General features: G+C 42.6%; 1 protein-coding gene and 1 long non-coding RNA gene across 2 annotated transcripts in view; one reads left to right on the top strand and one right to left on the bottom strand.

The window, feature by feature from the left end:
* DTNA (dystrobrevin alpha) overlaps window positions 1-19,733 on the top strand; it is a 373,309-nt gene that overhangs the window by 93,680 nt on the left and 259,896 nt on the right. The window lies entirely within an intron of this gene.
* LOC142485869 (uncharacterized) overlaps window positions 8,515-19,733 on the bottom strand; it is a 32,667-nt gene continuing 21,448 nt past the window's right edge. Inside the window, exon 3 of the long non-coding RNA XR_012798726.1 lies at window positions 8,515-10,984. This is a non-coding gene — a long non-coding RNA (uncharacterized LOC142485869). The remainder of the gene's footprint in view (window positions 10,985-19,733) is intronic.

The following is a 19,733-nucleotide window of genomic DNA, read 5'->3' as shown; positions in this document are numbered from 1 at the left end:
TTTAAATCGGTGACCACATTTTTGGTAATGGTGAAACGGCACTACAGTAGAAATGATTATATACTGTAGTTCCATTGATTTGAATCAAGCTGAATTTATCTGCAGAACAAAAGACATCTTCAAAACATATTGAATACAGGCAAAATAGTTTTGCTTTATAATTAAAACCCCATTTACCCTGGAGACTTAATGCATATAATACCACTTTCTAAAAAGAGTTTAAAAAAAAAAAAAATTAAAGTAAGAGCTCGGTGCTTGATATTTGCTTTTCTTTCTTTGCTTTCATGTGTTTCTATCAAAAACTCTCTTAGAGGGATTGCAGCTTTTACAGTTTTTCAAGAACACATTGTAAAGATCTTGCACACAATAAGGTTCTGGTGGGTTAAACAAGGTTTTATCATATCCTTTTTCTGCTTACAATTCCTTCTTCACGGATATTTTTTACTTAAAGTGTAAGTTGCTTAATGAAATTAACTGAAGCTTTAAGAAAATGAGTGTTAAAAAGGTAACTCAAAGTGATCATCACTCAGCATCTCATCAAAAGTATCTGCCTTCCGGATATATAGTCAATCTCTCAAATGATCAAAAAATGTCATCACTCTCACCCACACACTTGTCATTGGATAAAATATCTCTGCCTCCTGGGAGGAAATTCCAGATATATGTAGGGTGACTATTCGTCCCGTTTTTGCTGGGACAGTCCTGGTTTTTGCTGGGCTGTCCCGGTTGCCCGTCCGTCCCGGAAATGTCCCGGTTTTTCTCCCTGGTGCGCGGGGGAGTCGGTGACGATGCGCGGGGGGGATGCGCTGGGGGAGCGAGCGGCGGCGCCGAGGACTAGGAGGAGGATGCGGCAGCCAGGTAGTATTTTTTTCATGTTAGAATACCGGGGGGGCTGGGCTTAGAGAGTAGAAGCAGGGGATTGGTTGGAGGTCAGAGGATCTCGGGGGCGGGGCTTAGTACCGGGCCAGATGGAGTGAGCTGCTTCTCAGTGAGAGAGGGGTGTGTGTGTGTTTGTGTCCTATCTGTGTGTGTGTCTCCTGTCTGTCTGTGTGTGTCATAGGAGGAGCTAAGGGGAAGGTATGAGGAGGGCGAGATATGAGAAGCTGAGGGGAAGGTATGAGGAGGGGGATATATGAGGAGCTGAGGGGAAGGTATGAGGAGGGGGAGATATGAGGAGCTGAGGGGAAGGTATGAGGAGGGGGAGATATGAGGAGCTGAGGGGAAGGTATGAGGAGGGGGAGATATGAGGAGCTGAGGGGAAGGTATGAGGAGGGGGAGATATGAGGAGCTGAGGGGAAGGTATGAGGAGGGGGAGATATGAGGAGCTGAGGGGAGATATGAGGAGGGGAAGGTATGAGAAGCTGAGGGGAAGGAATCAGAAGCTGAGGGGAAGGTATGAGGAGGGGATGGGGAAGGTATGAGGAGGGATGGGGAAGGTATGAGGAGGGATGGGAAAGGTATGAGGAGGGATGGGGAATGTATGAGGAGGGATGGGGAATGTATGAGGAGGGGGAGGGGAAGGTATGAGGAGGGATGGGGAAGGTATGAGGAGGGGGAGGGGAAGGTATGAGGAGGGGAGGGGAAGGCATGAGGAGGTGGAGATATGAGGAGCTAGGGGAAGGTATGGGGAGGAGGAGGGATGGGGCAGGTATGAGGAGGGATGGGGAAGGTATGAAGAGGGGGAGGGGACGGTATGAGGAGGGGAGGAGGAGGGATGGGGCAGGTATGAGGAGGGATGGGGCAGGTATGAGGAGGGATGGGGAAGGGGTGGGGAAGGTATGAGGAGGGGAGATATAAGAAGGGGGAGAGGGTAGGTATGAGGAAAGGATGGGGAGGGAGAGGTATGAGGAGAGGAGGTATGAGAGGAGATGAAGAGGGGGAAGTATGAGGGGGCAGGTATGAGGAGAGGAGGGGGAAGTATGAGGAGGGGGGCTGTGTGTGTTTGTCACTGTGTGTGTGTGTGTGTGTGTGTGTGTGTGTGTGTGTGTGTGTGTGTGTGTGTGTGTGTGTGTGTGTGTGTGTGTGTGTGTGTGTGTGTGTGTGTCATTGTGTGTGCACGTATATTGGGGAGGGAGGTTAAGTGTGGGGAGGGGAGAAAAATACATGGGGTGGGGGTGTAAGAGAGAGAGGGGAAGGAATGGGTGAGGGAGGGGAAGGAATGGGTGACTGGGGAGTGTGAGGTGGGGTGAGAGTGAGGAGGTGTGTGAGAAGGGGGGGTTCTCGCAAGGCCGCCGAAACGTGGGTAGAGGGCCCCTGTGAAAACGTTCTTCCTGGGCCCCAGGAAAGCTGTCTGCGGCCCTGCATTGCAGTTATGTCACTGACTGCCACGAGGAGAGCAAGAGACCCTATTTTGCAAAGTGTAAGGTCAGGAAAGTCACATTTTTAAAAGTCTTAATTTTATTTAATGTCTAAAAAAAAATATTTAATTTTAATTTGTCAATTATTTATTTAATTTTAATTTGTTAATTATTTTAATTTTAATTAATGTCTTCATTATTTATATACACACAAACATACACTTCAGGGCCCACCTCCTGTACAAACAGACACACACTGCAGCCCCCACCAACGGGACGCATTATGGTGCCGAGGCATCACGTGATGCCACATTGTCATGGTAACATGTCACCGACTGACATCAGTGTCTCATTGTCATGGCAACGGGGTGTGTCACGTGATGTAATTTGTTTTATAAATAATTTTTTATTGTGTCCCTGTTTTTCATTTTGAAAATCTGGTCACCCTAGATATACGTCACCTTATACATGATCAAGAATGGCCAAACTTCCCAATATTGGCAGTCTCTCTGCTTTAATACACAGCATGGTCAGTTGGATAAGCCAAATACTTGGCCTGTTTACCAACACCAATTATCTCATTGCAAGTGTGAGCATTAGTTTTAGCAAGTTAATACATTAAAATACAGGATAACTATATGTTCTAAAAATAGTTGACATAAGCAAAATCCTTATTTCATGACCCGCATGGTTCCCATCAGAAATTTCCAATGATAATGTTAAATGTGGTTTTCCACTGGTTATGATGAGGGTATTCACATATTTTAATGTTGCTTCTACAACATTAATTTTTTTAAATAAGAATATTTTATGTATGGTTTCATGTTTTAGGGAATACACAACTAAATTATGAACATACACTGAACTTTATGCTGGTTTATAAAAAAATAAGAGGTCCTTTAGTAAAGGTAAAAATATTTCTATATATCAGACACAAAATACTCATTACAGTATTGATAGCAAAATTTCTGGTCACTATGAGAAATGTATTGATGTATTCGATATCATTTGCTTTTTGGCAAGTACTGTTTTGTTTTTCCAGCATTCCATTTGATACTAATGAATGATGATGGCCTGTGGGCAATGCATTATATACCGAGCTGTAAAAACTCCCAATAGGAACAGCAAATAACGATCTTATTGTTTTTATAGTTTTCAAGAATTTTTTTTTTTTTTTGTGGTGGTGGAAAATAAAATCTTTTTGTGTTCAGATGTAGATTACAGTGATCCATATCTCGGGTGGAAATAAGAAGTTGCAGGTTTTGCACACACTGTACGTTGAATGGCATTTGTATAGTTAGCACATTCAGAAAAAACAAACCTAGAAAGGGGGAGTTGAGGTTTGTAGGAATGTGTTGCAGAGGAGGAATAGAAATTATATTGTTAGCTGCTGAAAATATTGACTCCAGCCAGTGTTGATATACTGTACGGTATATGCAGATGTTGCCTGCTATAAAAGATATTATAATGATGCTTGTAGATTAAATCTTTTGTTAGTAGGGTTATGCATACTATTACATTATTCTCGTTAACCCAGTGGAGCAGTTTAACAGATTTTGCTCTGTTGCTGAGATTGAATCTAATGCAATATAATAATGTTGTTTCTTGTATAGCGCTGAAAGTGTACACAGGCTGTACATAGAATTTTTGCAGGCACTAGTCCCTACCCCGTAGAGCTTACAATCTATGTTTTTGGTGCCTGAGGCACAGGGAGATAAAGTGACTTGCCCAAGGTCATAAGAAGCTGACACAGGGTTTGAACCAGGTTCCCCTGCATTAAACTCAGTGTCATTGTTCTCAGACAGAGCCACTTCCTTTTCTCACGGAGTCACTTCAGCCGATGCAATGAACATTGGAGTCATTATACCCCAATATAGAAATGAGTGCATAGTATTGCTTAAAGCAGCAATTCCCCCTAATTTAGCCCTTTTGTTTATTTATTCACAGAATTGTAACTCGGGGGTGGGGAAGGGGGGGGGAGGGCGAGGTGGCCTCCAGGGGGGGGGAGGTGGCCTCCAGGGGGGGGAGGTGGCCTCCAGGGGTGGGGGAGGTGGCCTCCAGGGGTGGGGGAGGTGGGCCTCCAGAACACTGAACCTTGATATTTTCAGCTCTGGGGACCCGTCCCATCCCTCACTCACCATCGTGTTGAAAAAATAAATAAAAAGATTGGGGTGTACCAAATGTAACCAGTAGGGGGATTGCTGCGTTAAAAGGGCAGAAAGTTCTTCCCCGCTCTGCCCCAGGCAGTGTGGGGAACAAGGGGATCTGGTTCACATGTTGTGGTCTTGCCCGAAAATAGTGCCGATCTGGACCCAGATCCGAGATTGGCTGCAGAGGATCTTTTTGGGGCTCAAAATCCAGCTGGACCCGTGGCTGTTTTTGTTAGGTAAACCTACGAATGAGGTATCTCGGTCGGGTAACAAGCTGATAGCACACTTTGCTACCGCTATGCGGTGCGAGACCGCAGCACTGTGGAATCAGAATGCGATTCCTTCTATAGACAAAATCAGGAACAGAATTTGGTTCATATGCCGAATGGAGAAGTTAACGAGTTTAGTTAACGATTCGGCCGATAAATTCGAAAAAGTCTGGTCATTGTGGTTGGCCCAGACCGATATTCAGGGGATGAATGAGGCCACAATATGGCTTTGATAGATGAAAGTGGGTTCTCCTTGGATGATGGACGGGGAGCTACTCGGGACGTTCGGACGGCAGGGCTTCCCCAGGGCAGTAGTACTATCCCAACTGGAATAAAGTTGAGTTGCGGCAGCAGATCGGGCGTAGGGTTCTCGGTGAAGAGATCAAGAGCTGAGTGATAACAGAGCCGGCACAGGTCGTCGGATCATCATGTAGTAAGGGACTCGTCTACGCCCCTCCCTCCCTACCACCCCCCTCCCCCTCCTTTCCCCCCCCATACTTCCCCGTAGTTGTTGTCTGTCTGTTAAGGTCTTGTCCTGTGGGTTTCCCCAACGTGCGTCCGTCATCTGTAGTTTGTCCTTGCAAGTGAAGTGTATACATGGAATTACTATCAACATAATGTAACCCTTTGATTGTATGCACTAAAAACCAATAAAAACAAAGTTGAAAAAAAAAAAAAAGGGCAGAAAGTAAGATGATCACTCATGTACTGACAGCTGCCCGCTGTGTTATTGCGGCTGCCTGGAAAAAGGTGAATGCGCCTTCTAGGCAGACTGTCTTACGGAGACTAAGGGAAATAAAGACGATGGAGCTCCTCACAGCACAGTTGAACCAGAAAACTGACAAATTTCACAAAATTTGGGAAATATGGCCAGGAAACTAGGGAAATATATATAAATATATATCATTTATATAAATAAATACAGAAATACCAGACAAATGGGCTCGTCCTACCCCCCCCCCCCCCCTCCACCCCTCCCACCCTTCTTTTTCTTCTTTTCTACGTTCTTCTCTATCCTTTGTTAAGCTCATGAGAGACGCGTGTTATATCAATTATTTTATTTCAGATGACGAACTGTTAATGCTCTTTGTTGTATGGACAATATATTTGTTATGTCTCTCTAAAACAATAAAAATAAATTGGAAAAAAAAAAAAAAAAAAAAGGGCAGTTCCCACTGGGAAAACATGAACTAATGCCAGTGACATATCTCATAGGGTAAAGGTCAGTGGCTGGTGCCTTTTGAAAAAAATAATGTAACACATTTTAAACAGCAACTGTGCTGCTTTTCTGTTTCTGGACAAGTATTTTTGTAGAAACTGTGAATACGTCTGAAACCGGAGGGTCCCCAGTTAAAAAACAAAAACAAAAAAAAAAGAAGGAGCAACATTGCTGCTTTTAGTATTTTTTTTTATAACTTGTATTTTTTATTGTTTTTCCAAACTGAAAACAAAAGGGAAAACAAAAGGGAAAACAAAAGCCAAATGGTTTTAATGATTTTTACAGTCATTATCTAATCTGTTTCATAATATTTATTTCATTCTTTGTAAAGTAATTATGGAGCTGTCATTAGCCAAACAGACTGTGGAACAATAAGGACCGGGGAAGTGTGAGTGTCGGAGGATTTACAGAAAGTAATAAAAGGATTCATTTCACACAAATAGACTCAATGTTTCCTTTAAGAGTTACTTATTTCTAAGGCTACGGCCCCAGTGCCTGACTGCACGCGCGCCTGCGAGGCTGGGCGATGCGTACAGCCGAGTCCCCCGGTCTGCAGTGAGCTGCATGGAGAAAGACAGGGGGTGGGGAGGGGGGGCGTGGCAGGGGCGCGGCCGTGACGTCACCCTGCAGGTTTGCCCTCATTGGCTGAACCGCCGGGGGGCGTGGTCTAGCGCTCCGTCGTGAGTCCTGCTCTCAATTTTCTTGATAGCAGGAGTTTCTGTTGACGCAGCGGGCCAGGCCCCATTGTGGGGCGGCTCTTGTCCCTGCAGCATCCGCCACAGCGGGCGCTGCAGTAGCCAGCGGGGACCTGGCCTAAGGAAGGCACCAATATCCGTACGTTAGGTAATGGTTTGCTTTTAGGCCATTTACATTTTTTTCCAGGCTATTCCGTATTGTGTCTTGCTACATAAGGTAACAACAGTTGAAATTAAAGTGGCTTGTGTCATGAACCCAAGAGCTTTCACTAATGTACAGTATATATATATTTTTTATATATATATATATATACACACACAGAGACACACACACTAATAATGCTACATAGACACAGGGAAATTATTGTTTTGTCTGCTGTTCAAACTTGGACAAGTAGTCTGCAAACTTTTCAACCAAACGTAAGTACTGCTGAAAGGGCTTAGACATTCCTGTAATTAGGCGCTCTTTATGACTGCTACACGGAAGGGGTTATGTGCTATTCTCAGTTCTTAGCTGAGAGCTGATGGAGGCAAACACATTAACCCCCTCACTGTGCTCTTTGAAGGCCCACGACTAGTAAACAGTTTCATAAATCGTGCTGCAAGGTTAATCAATATGTCTCGTCTTTAAAGGCTCTCCCAGAATTGTGTTCATTTTAGCTCGTGGGACCTCTGGTTCCGGAGACACTTACTGGAAAAGATGCCTCTGGTTACTTCCTGATATTTAAATCCCCGGCGTCACGCGGGCCATTAGGAAGCTGCAATTAATGCTTTTAAATGCTATTTTGTTTCCTCTGGAGGGGACTGTACCGGCGGCACCATCCCCGGTAAGTATTTCGGAAAGCAGGCGGTCCCAGGAGTTGAAATAATGTGGCTCAGTTCCAGAGACCCCCTACTTCCCACCCATGTAAAACAAAGAGAGGGCAAGAAAATGAGCAGGAGGAACGTTTATAGGACTTATTTAGTTAAAGGCTAAATAAAACAAATAAAAAAATGAGTTGGACTGTTCTTTATTGCAGGAGAGCAGATTGTCGTTAAAAAAAGGCAACAAAAACCCACTTTGAACCCTTTGACGTTTCTTGGCAGAGTCTACATTAAAGATTTATTGTTCTTAACAGAGGGACATTCTACAATCCTGTTTTGTCCCTTCAACCACAATGCTGTTTTCATCCCTAGAGCTCCCACATCACCTCTCTATACCTAATCCGTCTCACAGAGCCCTTCCCACATCACCTCTCTATACTGCACCGACACACTTTATTCGAGCAAATACCCGGTATGTACCTGGCAGATACCTGGAATGCGCCGCTCCTCACCTCTGACAAGCCCCGTTGCGTTTGCCTTCCCAGCCTGGGTTCATGCCTGGCTGACGGGCGGCTGATCTGTTAAATGATAATGATTAGGATTTAATAGGCTGCAATGCTTCGCGTGTCTACCAGATGGCATAAATTCATGAATTGTAATGCAGTATATATATATATACTGTGCAGTATTGCAGCCAGCGGGAATAAAATGCTTCAATCCCTGCCTGGAAAATAACCCAATGCACTCGGGCAGAAAACAGTCACAAACCTCAATACACCCGGGTATACCCGAATTCGTGGGACTAGCCGAGCTCGAATAAAGTGTGTCGCCAGTGTACCTAGTCAGTCTCACAGAGCCCCTTCCCACATAACCTCTGCATACCTAGTCACTCACAGAGCCCCTTCCCACATCACCTCTCTATACCTAGTCAGTCTCACAGAGCCCTTCCCACATCACCTCCCCATACCTAGTCATTCTCACAGAGCCCCTTCCCACATCACCTCCCCATACCTAGTCAGTCTCACAGAGCCCCTTCCCACATCACCTCCCCATACCTAGTCATTCTCACAGAGCCCCTTCCCACATCACCTCCCCATACCTAGTCAGTCTCACAGAGCCCCTTCCCACATCACCTCTCTATACCTAGTCAGTCTCACAGAGCCCCTTCCCACATCACCTCCCCATACCTAGTCATTCTCACAGAGCACTTCCCACATCACCTCCCCATACCTAGTCATTCTCACAGAGCACTTCCCACATCACCTCTGGATACCTAGTCACTCACAGAGCCCCTTCCCACATCACCTCCCCATACCTAGTCATTCTCACAGAGCACTTCCCACATCACCTCTCTATACCTAGTCATTCTCACAGAGCACTTCCCACATCACCTCTCTATACATAATCAGTCTCACAGAGGCCCGTCAGTATTCATGTTCACAGAAAATTTACAGTAACTTGCTTTGTTTATCCCCCAAGCAGGCTTTCGCTTTTTTCGCTGCTACCTAATCTCACAGAACTCCTTCCTCAGCATTGTAGTTCCCAATAGACATCATCAGACTGTAGTTGCTGATCTGTATACCCTACCCTTACAACACTCCAGTCCCCTCCAAGCACAATTAACAATTGGTTGATTGTGGTGAAGGACATGTTTGCTTCTTATTTCTGTGAGTTTGGGGGCCACTTTGGGAACACACAATTAAAATCTAGACTCCAGGGATGGCAAGAGCCTGTATGTTACTGCTGTTTATAAGAAAAGGTATTTCCAGTGGAGATGTGATGACTTATGCTCCTCACGAATACTTCTTCCTCCTGCTGGTATGTTTCTCTTGCACAGCTTTTCCAGATGGATGCTATTTTAAAGTCATAAATCCATATTCCTGATTGAAGTGGAATCTCTAATGTTTATGGCAGTATGTGCAATCAGGCAAGAAGGGGCCGCAATGTTTCCTTTGTAAATAATCATATTCGCAGGAGTATAAAAAGTAAATGCCTAGATTGGGGGAGACACTGCGAGAAAGACGAGAGAACTGCTGGTGCTTTCATTGGATTTGCTGTATTAGGACATTTAAGAAACGACACTTTTTATTGCAATATGTTAACATTCTGAGCTTCAGGTGATATAAAGTTGATAGCTGTTCCTTTTATTTGAGTCTGTTAGTGGAAGAAACGGGCCAAGCACTGCCACCATGATGTTAAAGGGTAGAGAATGGGCCACGTAATGACCGCGAAAATCCTTCTCATTGTGATGTACACTAGGACTGCATGTCATCCAGGTAGGGCATCTTTTAAATGGCTTAAATTGATTTTTAAATGGGACTGTAGTATGTCAAAATAAGAGAGATGACATCTTTAATTGGTATAAGATTCCTGGTAAAAATGAGAATCCTTTTTATAGTATGTAGAGTTATTTATATTCCATATTTGCCTAAATACCCAGGAAAATTAATCTGTTTAAATAAAGCTGATAAGGAAAGATTGAGACATGCACCACCAATAAATAAACAGCAATTACAGACTTGGCTAAAATACAGATTATTATTATTATTATTGGGTGCAGAAATGTATTCAGGGCTGTGTTAGTTTGTTCCATAAATACTTTCACTATATAGGGATGCTGGCTCTTTCTTGTAATAAAAGTGTGTTTAGTGTAAGCTGTGCAGCTTTCTGTGGGCTCACTTTGACCTTTAAAGTGCCCTTAGAACATCATAAGAGCCAGCATGTTGATGGCCCTCAATTATACTTCATAAGGTTTTGGCTTGCTAGTGTCTAGGTTGACGGCTGCTGCGTCTCTCTGTAAAATGAATAAAATCAGTCATGCCTCTGGCAGGAAAGCTACATAATGTCAGCATACTGTAGGCTCACAATCACACATTTAACATCTACAGATGCAGCAACGAGTATCCGAACACTTGCCTTTGAAAATCTGGGGCAATCTCCCAGTAATGTTGCAACATTTCTGTGACATTTCTGCAAACAGACTTAGGCCTTGTTCAGGGTGCAGGCTTCGGAGGGAGGGCGTGCTGCCGTGTGAGCTGCCGTGGGACACAAAGTATACAAATTGAATACTGGTTGTCAGGGTAGCAGCTGCCCTGTCTCCGAAGCCAGGAGTTGACGCTGGCTACAGTTTCAATAAACGAAAAAATCGTTTTTTGAAGTTGCAGCAGCGTCACTGGGACCTAGGCAGCCAATGAAATCATTCTTGAGAATGATTTCATTACTGCAACTTGGATCCCTAAGCTGCCGTGTGTAGCCCCCTCCTCAACTCCTGAAACAGTCTGCTGGGGATGAACACACATCGCCCAGCAAACTGCCGCCCTCCCTCCCGAACGCCCTCCCTCCAACTCCTGCTTCTGGCACCCTGAACGAGGCCTTATGGCCTATCGGATTAACACAGCGGGGGTCCTTGGCAGTCTCATTCAGTTTGAATGAGCTTGTGCATAAGTCCAGTAACTTCTTCCATGGCTTCTTCTTCTGACATCAGGGCCATGTTATATCGGCAGTAGTGATGGAACCACGATATCTGTGACATTCTTTGGCCACAGACGTTCTGAAACCAAAAAAAAATCAATATTTTTCTATGGTTTACTCAGGGTGAAAAATACAGTCAATACAGTTTTTTGTTGTTTTAATATAATGTAAATAAAGTCACCTCTTCCTGCATGTGTATTCATGTATTACTTTTGTGCTTTTTTAAGGATACACGTGCAGGGAGTCTTTTTGTCTATAATTAAGAATATTTATCAGAACAATAGTTCTAGGAACTTCTATAAATATGAAGACCTAAATGTATGATAGAAACAGAGTTTCTCAGATAAATAGATAGATAGATAGATAGATAGATAGATAGATAGATAGATAGATAGATAGATACATCTTTCCCATATTGGAGTTGGTGGAACCTGCCAGAATCCTTATGGAATGTCCGTCTCTACCTAACCACTGCAAATTCTCCAGAATGTGTTATTTTTACTGAGTTAAAGTATTTAGTACTGTAGTTTAGCTGTATACTGGATATGCACAGAGTGATCCAGAAGAGGCAGAGAAAAGAAGACCGATTGTACAGTCATTAGTATAAAGAGGTTGCAGGGTAAAAAAAAATTGTGTGCTATCCACCGACTAATGTGTCAGCCCCATCCATATGCTGTTTTACAGGGGACGTCAAGGGCTGGATCATCAGGGCTGGATATATTCATTGAGATTGCACTGGCCAACCAGAATATGTACTTGCCAGGCAATATAATTCTCTCCCACCCACATAAAAACCTGAAATTGTACTTGCTCATACATCTACGCTCTCTCTCTCTCTCTTATTTTGTCTTTGGTTTCCCTGACTAGTCATTTGGATAATGTGCTTGTGAATGGATGTGGATATGTTCTCTTCATCCATAAACTCGGTCTGTATCTGCATTGCCTTCTCCTACTGTTATGCCCTCTTTCTTCTTGCTCTCAAGATGACTTTTTGTTTGGTTAGTAAAAACCCACATTTTAGTTCTCTGTATTTCACTATTAACCATAATACTCCGTTTTCCATGTCTTACCCCGTGAGCCCATTTCATTTTATGTTCCCATTCACTCTATGTTCCCCTGTCTACCCCATCCTCTTGCCCCTGCCTCTTCTTTTTCCATTTGCCCAAGATTGCTGCCATTTTTCACTTACTACTTCTCTGACACTGCCCTTTTGCTGTCTTGGGAATGCACCTGAGGGAATGATTCGGCTACAGTAGATCACATCTTGAAGTAGATGTGAGTGAGCCAGATGGCAGGTCTCCCTCTCTTTTTAATGCAGACCCCACTGCTTCTCATTCAGCCACATACACTACAGAAGCGCGGTAATAGGCACTGGGAATCTGCACAGAAGACAGGTGCTGCATGGCTGACATGCTACTGCTTTAAGTATCGTTGCTTCAAACTCGTTTTTCATGCTCACTAATTGCTCAACACTGTGCTTGGCACTTGCCCATGACAAGTGGATTTTGATAGTCCTGAGAATAGTGGGTAAATGTCCCACGTCCCTTGTTTGAAGCTTGGTAAGCCCACATGTGCTGCCTTTTTTGATTCATATACACAAACTGATAGAAGGTTGGGTACAATGTGCAACTTGCATCATACCCATTACTTTATTTACAGTATATTACATAAAAAGGAGCACATAAGCAAATTCAACTTTATTGACATGTTAAAGATTACAATTGTAAAAAAAATAAAATAAAAATGGGCTATAACCAAGGTCACACCGTTCCTTGTGGCCAGAGTTTATGTCAAGACACGCTGATTAACATATCATTTCTTTTGACAAGTGTAACCCCTCTACTTTTAGCTCTCAGACTTAGAACTATCGCTGAGGCTGGGGCCTGAGTCCCTTGTTACTTTCTGGGCCACACGTGGCCTACAGTCAGACGACAGGAATGATACTGTATGGGTAATTCACTGAGTATAGTATACACTTATTAAACTCAGGAACCGTGTGATCCTCAGCAAAAGATCCTGCTGTCCTCTAACATGGCTGCCTTTCCTTTTCTTAAAGGTTCCTCTCCCACATACAGTATTCCCTCCTCTTCCACAGCGGTTATTATTGGCTGCTTCTCATGTCCATCACAGTCACGTTAGAAAGAAACCTGCCAGGGGGCAGTGTGAGTGTGTGAGCGCATGCGCACGCACACACACACTACAATACTCCATTTTTTTGCTTACTGTTACATTGAAAATGAATAATTTTGGAAATTGACTCTTGATACGCTTTGCTTTCTATAGTAATTAAACCGAGAGCAGCTAGAAAGAAGAAGCACTTCACCTATTCTACACTAGATTTTGAAATGGCATGTCTTTTAGTGTATTTTTGGCAAGACTAGAAGGTAATTATGCTGCAGAAGCATTTCAAAAGCCTGTATATCTACATTTAAAGCTTTTCCCAATATGCAGGTTTGTATTCCTTTGTGAAAGGCACTAGTCAGTTGTTTCGCCAGCTGGAAAAATTACGAAAAAGATCAACATGCTATTTTTGCAATTGAAACCATTGTACTTTGGCTATGCTAATAGTACCTAAAAGTGCACAATATACAGTAAAACATTTATTTGAATCATGTTTTGTCATATGTTAACGATGAGTCTTTGTTTCCTGCTACCTCTTATATACAGAAATATGTTACTGTATTTTTTTTTTTAGTCTTGAGCAGGTACTCATTGTAGAGTTTATTCTGTCAGTCTGTGAGGTTCTGTGAGTTAGCATGTGATTATTTTCTGTTACAGAAGTGCTGCCAGTTTTTGCTGAGCTTGCAGAGACTTGCTGGGTCACTTAATCTCTGGCTGTATTTGTTTGAGTATGGGATTGGGAAAGCATGTGCAGTAAGGGGATAAGTTATTATTTAGGCCATTCTGGGTTTTTTTTTTTACTAATGTTCACTCTCCAAAATAATAGAACATTAGCTTTATTGCATACCTAAGCAGTTTACTGTACCGTGGAGAAATAAGGACTTAATGTATGCAGGGTTTAAAAAGGGGTATTGTTGTATATATCTTCCAGGTCTTAAAAGGTATTTGATGTCCAAGTGATTGTACCAGGCAACTGTGCATTTTATGCAGGTTTTTATTTCAGTTGACTAATTCTATCCATTAAAGCAGAATTTCCACCCTCCCCAGAATTTTGTATGGGTTTAACCCCTTTAATGTTAGTACAGTAACTTGATCCCTTAGCACAGGGGTGCTCAAACTGAGGGGCGTAACATTTTCTAAGGGGAGCACCGAATTGTGCCCCACGCTGGCAGAGGCCCCATGCTCTTACCCACAACATTTAAATGGATTGCCGGGAGAGAGAGCGGGGACTCTGTAACCGCCTCTTACCTTCTCTCCGACTTCTCCCCCATCTTCTATTAGCGACGTCATGTCACCATGACAACGCAACGTCGCAGAGATGAGGAGGTGCTGGAGAGCAGGTAGAGGAAAAGGGGGACGCGACTTAACATTTGTGCACTCCTGCATTGGCATATTCTGCCTGTAAAACGGGTGCAGTGACACAGGGAGTTCACCAAGTCAATGATCACGTAAGGTGGGGCCTAACTTCAGTGTTAGGATCACTAGAGTGGGTGGGCTCCCTCTACCATTTGGGAAGGCCCCAGGTATGGCTCAGCGATGGGATGTGCAAAGAGGGGGTCCTTTGGAAATGCCGACCACTATTTGGCTGATAAAATAAGTGCAGCAACAGGTGGGCCTTTCTTCATAAGTCAGATTTTCAATCGCCTTCATTCATTTGGTGGCTCCTCTCTGCACTTTTTCTTGTTCCATAATGTCTTTTTTTATGGACTGACCAAAACTGGACTCCATATTCAAGGTTTAGTCTTACTAATGCTTTATAGAGGGGGGTAATTATGTTTACTTCCCTTCCTTCCATACACTGTTTAATGCAAGTTAAGTTCTTATTTGCCTTTGCAGCTACTACATAACATCAGGCACAATTGCTAAGCCTGCTATCAAGGGTTCAAGTAATTTTTCCCCATTTAATTTGTAAGTCGCCTGTTTATTCTTGTTTCCCAAATACATAATGTTACATTTATCTGTAGTAAACCTCATCTGCCATTTACCTGCCCAAGTTTCCAGTCTATGCAAGTCCTTCTGGAGAGAAATTACATCCTGCTCTGATTTGAGTGTTCTCAGCAAAGATGGAAACTTTGCTCTCTCTTCCAACCTCAAGGTCATTAATAAACAAGTTAAAAAGTAGGGGTCTCAGTTCTGATCCTTGAGGTACTCCACTTACAACTTTAGTCCAGCCTGAAAAGCTTCCATTTATTACAACTCTGTTGTCTACCCTTCAACCAGTTTTCAATCCAGGTGCAAATGTTTTTACAGAGTCCAATTTCCTTTTATTTGTACAGTAACCTCTTATGGCACCGTATCAAAAGCCTTTGTAAAATCTGAGTAGACCACATCAACTGTATTACCCTGATCTAAATTCCTATGTACCTTTTCAAATAACCTAATAATATTAGTTTGGCACAACCTATCCTTCATAAATCCATGCTGACAATTACTAATAATTTTGTTATCCTTTAGGTATTCCTGAATATTATCTCGTACTAAACTTTCAAGTAACTTCCCCACTATTGATGTTGGACTTCCAGGTCTGTAATTCCCCGGTTGTGATCTAGCTCCCTTTTTAAATATAGGCACCACATCTGCTTTACACCAATCTTGTGGTACTGAACCTGTGTAAATTGAGTCTTTGAATATTAAATGTAATGGTTTGGCTATTACTGAACTTAGGGCCTCATGCAGTAAGCGTTGATAAGGGAAATATGGCCATGTTATAGCCAAAATTGGGTTTGAGATTCAGTAAGCGCCGATAAGTGCTTCATATCGCCAGGTTTCGGAGCCGATAATTTGGTTATGGCCAGTCGCCTGCCGATAAGCCTGTTTTCGACACTGATCGCCACTTTTTTAAATCGGCTGGATTCAACAAAAAAAAACAGCTTATCGGGGCTGATCGGCACTACGAAATTGAGATGTTATGGCCGATTTCTCCCGCCAACTAAAGTTGGCATTTTGGACGGGAGAACGATCGCTAAGGCTGCCGGAACGGCACTTAGAAAAAAAAAATCTTCTGTACATCAATGGAAGTCAATGGAGCGGGGACGTATAACAGTATAGTACTGTTTACGTTTCATTGCTCACAATACAAGGGGGATTTGCATTACAGTGTGGGGGCATTCCCTGCATTGTGTCACAGCTGATGTGTCTTATTTGCATAACATTCGACTTTTACATGTTTTCAGCATTTGCGGGTCACATTACTCATCATGTGATGATGTGGCAAGGGAAAATACTATACTACACTCTTAAAGGAGAACCTCACATCATATCACACATTTTACTCAACTCAGCGACAATTATTTACATGATGTCACACATGTCACACATGTCACTCATACACAGTATATTCATCTTCCTTTACATTACACAATGCTTGTAATGTGACACGCATCTTTAAACGTTCATGTACATCTGTCTTCTCATGTTTACATATACTTTTGGGTCCTCCCTATTTTCATGACGTCACTTATTGGACGCTCAATCACATTGCATGTTTACATTGTAACCGTTGCATTACAAGCACTTCAACCTAACTTATACACACATGTACAGTAATTCATCATTGGGACACCTTGTAAACTCATTCTATACCAACTATCCTCCTTACACAAATGCATGCATATGCACACGACTATTCATTGTTGCCAACATGTCACAATAACATGGATAATTACACATGTTACACAAAACTTTTCCCACGTCAATCTCAGCCTTTTTGTCTCATTACATGACTGACTCTTGCGTTCACAAGTGTTACATGCATTGCACATGCAACTATTTATTTGCAAGCAATCTTTGTACAAAGCTTCACGTCACATCATTGCCAAATATCATCATTCCCTGCAGAATACACACAACAAATACTTAGAACAACAAGTGCACACAGCTTGCCACAGAAGTACTTTATTATGTTAATGTAACACCTTGCATTTTACTATGTCACCTGACATCATCACATACCTATTTAAAGGACGCACATTACCTGCTCATTCACAGCTACTCATTTCAAAATGTTGCGAATGTTTAGGAGACGCAGGAACATTCTTTTCTATGACATGCTTGATGATGAAGACAATCATATAGGGCAAGGGAGGGACACACCGAGGGACAGTGACAGTGACGCGGATACGACAGGGACAGGGAGAGGGACAGGCCGAGGGACAGGTAGAGGGACAGGAGATCAGAGGAGAAGACAGAGGAGACAACTTGTGCCTCGTCCGCGTCTGTACAGGGAGAGAACCCTGTTAGATGGGATGAGTGAGGAGGAGATTGTAAGTCGCTATCGTTTGAGTTCAGCAGCAATCTTAGCTCTTTATGAGGAGATAAGGGGGGATTTAGATTTTTTCACAGCCAGAGGTCGTGCAGTCCCTGGGCTTGTTAAAATGCTGTGCTCATTACATTATCTTGCTTCCGCGTCATACCAGACAACTGTGGGCATAGTGGGCGGGGTCTCGCAATCTACATTCTCGCGGGCCTTGACCCAGTTTCTCTATGCACTCAATAGACGCGCTAGGAATTATATTCATTTTCCTACAGAGGCGACAGAGTGGCTGGAAGTCAGGACTGGCTTTTATAATATAGCAGGGATACCATGTGTGCTGGGTGCAATCGATTGCACACATGTTGCTTTGATTGCACCTAGTCAGAGTGAGCATGTGTACCGCAATCGGAAGCACTACCATTCACTCAATGTACAGGTGGTATGTGATGCCACGATGAGGATAATGCATGTGGTACCCAAGTTCCCTGGTTCCAGTCACGATTCCTCTATCCTGAGGAACTCTTCAGTCTTCCATGCGTTCGAAGAGGGACATTTTGAACCTGGTTGGCTGCTGGGTGAGTACATATTTACATGTTCTAACACAAAACACATGTTGATTTAGGAATGTTGGCATTGTACAATTTGATCACTAATGTCAGCTTATGTGTGCTCCATTCATTATAGGTGACTCAGGATACGGAATTAGGCCGTGGCTCTTGACTCCGGTGCTAAACCCTCAAACTGAAGCAGAGGACAGGTACAATGCAGCCCATATATCTACAAGATCTGTTATAGAGAGGACATTTGGCCTACTCAAGACCAGGTTTAGGTGTCTGGACAGAACTGGTGGGGCTCTTCTATACAAGCCTCAAAAAGTGTCTGATATTATCCTTGCCTGTTGCATTTTGCACAATGTTGCACTCAGGCACAATGTACAGTCAGACCTAGCTGAGGCTTTGGTAGACGAGCATCCCACCCATGTAGCTGCTGAAAATGAACAAACAGCCAGTGGTGGCCAGACACGACAGAATCTCATCAATTCATTTTTTTCTTGTAAGTACAAACTCATATGTTCCTAGTACTACTTTTATAGTTTAATTATGTTATATTAACAATAATGTTTCTTTATATAACCTTCTGTTAGGACACAGATGAATATGGGTTGCACACCTTTCTTTTCTCTGCTGTGTGCACAAAGGGATGTGGCACCGGTATGTTATTGTTGCACAGGTTATATAATCCCTCTTCAATTGTACTTTAGTTGTGTGTATGTGAATACAACTTGGGTAACAAAGCAATAATATTTTAGCATTGTGTTATTCCTTATGCTAAGACAAAACACATATTATGCCCATAATCATTCATGCTTCTAGTATGCTTACATACAATGTTATTGGTGCAGTGTAACATGTACATCCATATGATGTGTACACCAGGCTGATTTACATTTTGAATGTCATGAAATATACATGTTGTTGTACATTTAACACCAAATACACACTTTGCTGTGTTGTTTACGGTACTGAAGATGGCATGTCAATGTTTGCAATTTATATATTGTTCCTTTGCATTATAGGTATATCTCCAGTATGACTGATCATGGTATGTATATTTGCTGACATCTCTCATAAGATGTGGCTACCTCAATCTTCCTATAATTATTGGAACTAAAAACCCAACATATTGGTTTAAACACAAATGTTACATATATGTACTTTCTGTATCATGTATATGCATTTAGCTACTCTTGAGCTTTCATGTGCATTGTATTACAAAATGATTACTCACATTTCATCACATTTTATGTATGTTTCCTTATAATTTCCATTAATGTAATATAGAGGTGGTTGGAGAAAAGGGGATAACTGTACTTATTTGTTTACTTACGGGAGCACATTCATCACTAGCATAGACACACTTTTTAAGACAACTGTTTGTGTCTCTATCAATTGGTGTAGGATCCATGTATAACACCGACAAATGATAACACCAGCTTTATTATGGTAGCTTATATCATCATATTGACTATACTATGTATTTCTAAACGATTAATAAACACAGTAAACTATAGTTAGTTAGGTTAATGAAATATACACAGAAACGTACTTCATAACATGATGGTGATGTCATATTCAGAACATCATGCATTGGAGGGGACCATAACATCTGGCCAGTAACATTATTTGCTACAGTCCCAAACCATTTTATCTACATACCCATGTAACAAGAGATTTTAAAAATAAATGGCTACTTGGTTGTAAGTGTCCTTTACATTGGGAGAAGGAGTGGCTCAGTGAGTAAAGACACACACTGGCACTGATAGTTTGAAGCAGGGGAGTCTGGTTCAATTCCCGGTGTGGGCTCCTTGTGACCTTGGCCAAGTCACTTTATCTCCCTGTGCCTCATGCGGCAAAAAAACATTTGTACGTTCCACGGGCCAGGGACCTCAGGCTGA

This window comes from Ascaphus truei, chromosome 2 (genome assembly GCF_040206685.1).
Source record: "Ascaphus truei isolate aAscTru1 chromosome 2, aAscTru1.hap1, whole genome shotgun sequence".
NCBI lineage: Eukaryota > Metazoa > Chordata > Amphibia > Anura > Ascaphidae > Ascaphus > Ascaphus truei.
The sequence above is the reverse complement of the archived record's forward strand: the minus strand, read 5'-3'. Positions and strand labels throughout refer to the sequence as shown.